Source organism: Rattus norvegicus, chromosome 2 (genome assembly GCF_021556685.1).
Source record: "Rattus norvegicus strain SHRSP/BbbUtx chromosome 2, alternate assembly SHRSP_T2T, whole genome shotgun sequence".
Taxonomy (NCBI): Eukaryota; Metazoa; Chordata; class Mammalia; order Rodentia; family Muridae; genus Rattus; species Rattus norvegicus.
In genome coordinates this window covers 99,305,416-99,312,500 of record NC_141535.1, presented here as the reverse complement: position 1 = coordinate 99,312,500, position 7,085 = coordinate 99,305,416, and the positions used below count along the sequence as shown (strand labels likewise).

Sequence of the window (7,085 nt, the reverse complement as noted above, 5' to 3'; positions counted from 1 at the left end):
TATGAAGACCTAGTCCAAAAAACAACAGCAAAAAGAAAAAAAAGTTCATAAATGAAATGTAACCAATTCTGTCTCAAAATATGGGTAGTGGTGGTGATGGTTTGGTGTGCTTAATTTATAAATTCAAACAGAAAGAATCACTCAGTTTTCTTTTAAAAGTTCCATATCAATAGGAGTAAAATTAATTTAATCCAAAAGAAGCTACATAGAACACAATCTACATAATGGACATATATGGAATAAAAAGAAGTGTAATAGTAAATGAGTTATTTGAGTGATGGAACATTAATGGTTTCTAAAGAAAGGAGCTGGAGGAAAATAATAATTACACTGTAGAGACCCCTCACATCCTCACCTATTTCCTTTGTTTTAGCTTTGTACTTCATTATCATCATTATCACCACCACCACCACCACCACCATCACCACCACCACCACAACCACCACCACCACAACCACCACCACCACCACCACCACCACCACCACCACCACCACCACCACCACCACCACCATTTCTTAGACTTGATTTGTTAAAAAAAAAAAAAAAAAAAAAAAAAAAAAAAAAAAAGCAGCCACATGCAGTTTCTCACATATCCACTAGATGGCAGGTATGGAACTTGGAATATCTTACGGAATCATATTCACATTTACAATTCTAGATGAGAAAATCCACTAGGATGAAAGTAGGAATATTTTTGAAGAAATTCTCTTCCTCTTCCTCAGATCTATCCCCTCCTCTTACATGCAATTGTTTATTTTTCTTTTAAAGAAAAAGTAAAGAAAGACCATTAAAATTGGTAAAAGTGTATAAGTTTTTAAATAAGGCATTTAAGTTCTATGTTCAATTATACTGCAAAAGAGGAACAGCCTTGAGTGTTCAGCTCCTTTAGGAAAACAGAGAAACTATAATCCATCAACAAACCCTTAGCCACTTGTTCTCCTGGGAAATATTAAAGGTGTTTCCCTCCCTTCACATCCCTCCCTCATTTTTTTACTTCCTTCGTTCGTTGGTTCATTCATTCCTTCCTTCCCTCCTTCCTTTTTATTTTTTTCTCATATACAGTGCAAAATAGTGTGTTGCCTTAGTGTGATCTTGGTGCTTTAATTTTCTCACAGTCGAAGGCAGAGGAACTGAGTTTTCTATTTTGCAAGGTGTATGCCTTTCCAATAAGGGGCCAAGGCTATGAAAATGTAAAAGGCCAATCTTCTATTATAGAGGGGCTCATTGCAGAGAAGGGTGTGTTCTGCAAAGACAAACAGGTCTCAAAGATAGTTGCCAAGGGCACCAAATACATCTTTGCATTACACCTTGAACTAGTGCATTCATATCACCTCTTTTATTGCATGCACCATAAATGACTGTAAAAGTTTGCAAATCTTGCAGAGACCTTGGCAATCAATACTTCAACAGGAAATTTACAAAGAGGAGGGGGAAGGGTCCATCCTAGTAATTTGCTTTTTTGGCACAATAACCATGTGCTGACACTGAGAATTATTAAGTGTTCGATTTTCACAGTGTCTCTGTCAGATGCATAACATAGAGTGTTTTCAATTTAGATGCTCAATTTGAAACCTGGTCTTTGCATTTTTATGAACAGGTAGGAGTGCTTTGGAAGCAGTCTCGTGTTCTTTCTCATATAAACTGGTCCTCCTGAGCTCTGGCTTGAGTGTCAAAGATAAAATCATTTTAATCTGGGTCAGAGTGGAGCCAAGTTGGATGGCCAGTTGGTCCATAATGTGATGTCTGTAGTTTAAATGTTTTTAAGTCTCAAAAGGTGGAAAATGTCTGATTCCTTTTTATTTTGGGATGGACGATGAGAGAGACCTAACGAGTTAGTATGCTGAGATTCAACCTGCTTGCTGTACTAATTCCCTTTCCCTGCTTTGCCTCTCTCCTCTTTTCATCCACTTTCCTTTCTTTTGTGTCTTGTAGCACTTTAACGTTGAAATTGTGGAAAGACTGTGATCAGGTGTAAAAAGCTCGAATAGACAAAGAGCAGGTCAGGGTACCTGAGATGAAAAATATGGTTGCTACTGCCTCGGATTCAGGGACCAAACTCTATAGGTCACTGTCCATAGTCAGCAAAAATGAACTGGCCCCATACTGGCAGGCTGTAGGCTACCCTTAGGCTGCACTAGGGAACTACAGTATTGTGGGTCCCCCTAAGAGTTACCCTGATCACCTGAGAAAGCATAGTGTATGGGGCCTGCAATTCAGACCATGCTGTTGCTGCATTTATTGTCATTTTCACCCTGCAGCCCTGACCTTCTCTTCTGCGCCCCAGCCCCATACCCTGTCCCCCAAGCCCAGTGAAATGAGTCTTGTCCTTTCCTACCAATGCATAAAACATACCAGGGTCTCCAGGGAGTTTTAGACATATGAGCAGAAGCAGTTTTATCCAGTGCTTTACCCAGGGTCTAACACAGCTTCCTCGGTGGCGTGTCCTTTCAAACCTAGCAGAGCTCAGGACTTATTTCAGCACAGGTCTTTTACACGCAAGTATCTTTTAAAATGTTACTAGGCTTTGCCCAGATTTAGAGGGTGTAGTAGTGTGTGTGTGTGGGGGGGGGTTGGGGTGTGTGTGTGTGTGTGTGTATTTTTGAGCTTCATACTTTTTCTTTGAATGTCCTCCTCTTGTAGGTGAACGTGAGCTACCTTGGGCTGTTATTCCTGTTCACTGCCCCAGCAGCCAACTGAGGCCTGGGTACCAGAGAAAGCACTCCGAGGATCACGGTTTTTGATATGGACAGCAAAGGTAGAAGTAGTATCAACTGGCCCTGGCCAGGATCGGACTTCTGTGATACCATCAAGTGATTTGACGTTTTTAAATTCGTGGCCACAGGTTGGTCTGGATTTGCCTCCAGCAGCAAGCCATGGAAGCTTGGGTCTGGGGGACCGAGCGGGCCTTGTGTTTCTGCTATTGGTGCTCACAAGGAGACAACACCTCACTCTGCACCACCAGCAAGTCAGCTGGCTTCCCTGGCAAGGATACTGTTTTATAAATAGCTGTATCGTGACTGTTCTTGGGAAAATGGACTTTCAAGACAATCAGTGGGGCATTCGGAATTAGAGTGGGATAAAGGAAAAAAAGGTTCAGGCTGAATGAGATCTTTGCTAAGAAAGTGAAATGACAAGGTTATTGAAGCCACATTTGAGCGTGCAGAGGACTGCTGGGTCTGGACTCTGTCAGGGAAGATGGAGCTAACCCTCCAGAGATTTGGGGCCCCAGGGAGTGGGGAGTTCTTGTGAGATAGAGATGGGGGTGGGAGCACCCTCTTGGAGATAGGGCAGAGGCAGTGTGGGATGTAGAACAGTCGGGTGGACCGGGAGGGGGATAAAGTCTGGACTGTTTAAAAAAATGAAGAATAAATTTTGGGTTCGGTCCTCAGCTCCGAAAAAAAAGAACCAAAAAAAAATTTAAGACGAGGGCAGATGGGACATATATATGCATGTATAATTTTTCTCCTGCCAGCAAGTAGCAAAATAAAACATCATGTATCTTCCCAGAATCTTTTTCCTGAAACAGTCTCTGGATGATCTCTCCCTGCTCTTTGTGGGTCCACATTCCATCTCAGCAGGGCATAAGGGAACAGCTCTGCATAACGGATACTTTTCATCTTCAGCAACTGAAACCCAGGCCATGGATGGTTGTAATAAAGTAGGTTCAGTAACTCTTTCTGAACTTATGGTCTGTGGCTCTCTCTTTTGGCTTTACCTGGTAAAACTGCCAAGCTCCAGCACTAGGGTGACCTCTTCACCTTCTTTTTACCTGGTAATAGCTAGCATTCAGACATTTCTCTAAAGCCACTACCTTAACGTTCTTACCCAAAAAGTTGTCCTTGTTCAGTGGGTTTTCCACTGAAAGAAATCCAATAATTCTTCTCTGTGGTGTTTAACACTTCACACATTTTACCTCCTGAGTGCTGGTCTTAGCTGTGTCTATTTTCATTAGTAGAAAGGCTGTTGATTCCGTTCTCTGGCCAAGGTTCTATACATTGTCAACATACCTTTTGAACAGATCCCAAGTGCATTTCTCGGTGGATCAGAGAGAGATTCTACCACACAGCCAGAAGGCATTGATCATTCAAAACCAAACCTTCTAATATCGTGGATCCACAGTGAAATAAAGAGTCCTTTCAAGTCCAACAAAATTTCCTTGCTGGAAGCAATAGGGTGAAGTCTCAGCTTTTGTGAAGGGAAAAGGAAAAGCTCAACCTTTCAGAGAGTTATGCTAATTTATGCTAGTTATGCATTTACAATTTCGTATTAAACAATTTTCACTCAGGAGATCTGAAGGTCTGAAAAAAAATGTTTTTAGACGATGTCCACCAAGAGACTGTAAACAACACACCTGTGGGAGATTTGCATAATCAATGTAACCCGTTAATTCTAATGCTGCTGCTGAACCTGACTCTGGCTGGTATTTCGAGATGACCTGGATGGAAGCCACTTTCCTCACATTGTTTGCCAGATCTCATGGGCAGTGAGCACCCAAAGAATGAGTTTTGCTCTGGAAACTCCATTTAAGGAAAACCATATGTGATATATTTCCTTTGTTATTATTTCTAAGACAGGTAACTTCTTGTTTTTAAAAAGACCCTTTCAACAAGATATTCAAAAGGAGAAAACTGAGAAAGTTTAGAAATCCTATCTGAAAAGAAAAAGGTAACACACACACACACACACACACACACACACAGACACACCTAGTTCTTTGATCTCTCTGGCATTATTACAATATCAAATTAACAGCCAATCCCTGTTCAGAAAAGAAAACCCTGTGGATTAGGTAACTGTTTATCTCATGAGCTTAAATACTTGTTGCACCTGAAGCCTATCATTCCTGCAACCAGGCTGTAAAACAGATGAGATTGAAAAAGAAAATCACAGATTTGTCTTTTCCTGTCACAATCTTGTGGTCAAGATGACCAGCTGTAGCACGGGTATGTCAGATATCATTTCATAAGGAAGAAGGTTCTGAAAGGTGCCAAAGGTATGGGAGCAAGAGAGGAAAGTTTTCCCATCTGATACATATGTAAAAAGATTATTGACTAAAAACCACAGGAGTATCTGCAAGAGAAATAAATGCCTTCTCCCTTCCCTTCCCTGCCCAGAACTCTTGCAGAACAGGGCATCCAGGAGGCTGTGGGCTCACAGGCCCAAAGTGCAATTTAAAAAATAAAATGGTTGTCACTCTTCCAGAGGTCCGGAGTTCAATTCCCAGAAACTACATGGTGGCTCACAATATCTGATGCCCTCTTCTGGTGTATCTGAAGACAGCTACAGTGAACTCATATAAATAAAATAAATCTTTAAAAAAAAAATTAAAAATGTGGTCGTCGGGTCTCCTAGCGGTGCGGCTGCAATCCTGCCCTCAGGAACCCATTTAGTCCCCTTGAAGAATACCTTCCGCCCTTTTTCTGAACCTCCCGGGCAATGACTTAGATTGTCATCATAGGATCACAGGCGTCTCCCTGACACTTGTTCTAAAGCGTTTTTTAGCCTGAATAAATGCAGCCCTGACCAGATTGGTTCCAAGGAGAGGGGAAGATCCGTGGTTTTGGACGTGCAGCGTAGCTCAACCTGGCAGGGTTCCCCAGGCAGGGAGGTGGGGAGCGACTAGCTGGAGCTGGAGGCGTCAAACCACGGGGGTCCACGCCCTGCTGGAAGTCAGAATGAGGCGTGTGGCAGTCACTGAGGGATGGCTGCGAAAGCCTAGACAGCCACTTCGGTCCAAGCCTGAAGGCTATAGGAGTAGCTGGCCGGTGAGCCCCAAGGCTGGGGAACCAGGAAACGAATGCGCACGGGCGGAGGCTGCCTCGCTGCTTTCAGTTTTCATTGAGACTCGCTAGTTACTGTTTAACATCCCCACCCACGATTCAGTTTGTTTAGTAAATCGATCTCTCTGTGAGAGTCAGGCCCCAGCCCTGTCGCCATTGAGCGAAGCTAATATTCTCCCCGGCATATGGTCCCCCAAAATCTTTGCTAGAGATCCGGGAAAACAAACGAACAAAACAACAAAATCCCCGTGCCACCTCTCGTTGGAGCCCCACCCAACATCCAGGCTGCCTGCAAACTTCCTGGCTGGTCCCCGGACGGTGCACTGCTGGACACCGCTGTCAGGGCGGGTGGGAATTTGCAGCTGCGATGCGGCTCAAGCCATACAGTTGAGTGCGACGCGGGAGTTCCGGAGCCGCTGGCATGGGTGAGTTGCTACGTTCGCACCCAGTGCCCCAGAATGACCCACTCTAAGCCAGGCCACTGTTCTGCACAGGGAGCCTCAGTTCCCCCAAGAGAGTGGCTGAGAGGCTGAGCACCCTGATCTCTAGGCCAGGTACTATTCAAAGCAGATCACTCTAGGCCTCTGCCAGCCCAAGTGGGCTGAAAAAAAAAAGGCTGAAGGCTGCTGAAGCTTGAGAATGTTCAAGCCATTCACCTTAGAAAACTTGGAAAAGGAAATTAGAACCTGCCCTACATTTGTTTGGGTGGTTGGAAAGCTTCAGAGGCTGTTGCTGGTGAAGTGATGCCAAGATCTTTTGGTGGTTTTGAGGAGTTCCATAGAGCGTTGAAGTAGGGAGGCTGGGTCCAAGCTAGTACATGTGATTGAACATTAAAGGACTACGGAAGAGTGAGGTTTGGTGCTTGGTGCAGAAGCATTTCCCGCTATGACCTTTACCGGTTTGCACCCCTGTACTCTTTCAGACTTTTGGAGATTAGACACCTTCTAGTGATGCTGTTGGTGACGATTGTATATGGGAGTCAAAGGGCCAGTTTCTTTTGTAACATTGACTTATTGATGTTGAGTTAAACCATGTTTGGATAAAGTGAAAGTCATTCAGTGTCTAATGGTAATAAATCAGTATGTGATAAGATCTTAGAAGAGTATATGAAGGGATGTGTGTTTAAGGGTATCTGCAAATGGAACTAAAGTACTCCTTCACAATATGCAAAACAATCTTAGTTTTCATCCGAGGACAAGGGTTGGAGCTCAAAACATTGTGGGATATTCTGCAAATAGAAGTCTTCAGTGATGGCAGAATTTCCTGTTAGGGCTTTCATTACTTTGTCCTCCTTGATGACTTATT

The 7,085-nt window shown here is 43.5% G+C and overlaps 1 protein-coding gene across 1 annotated transcript in view; it reads left to right on the top strand.

Annotated features, from left to right (window-relative positions):
- Window positions 1-5,916: 5,916 nt before the first annotated feature.
- Hnf4g (hepatocyte nuclear factor 4, gamma) overlaps window positions 5,917-7,085 on the top strand; it is a 149,602-nt gene continuing 148,433 nt past the window's right edge. The window contains 1 exon segment of the mRNA NM_001415087.2: window positions 5,917-6,205. The gene's annotated coding sequence lies outside the window, so the exon portion shown is untranslated.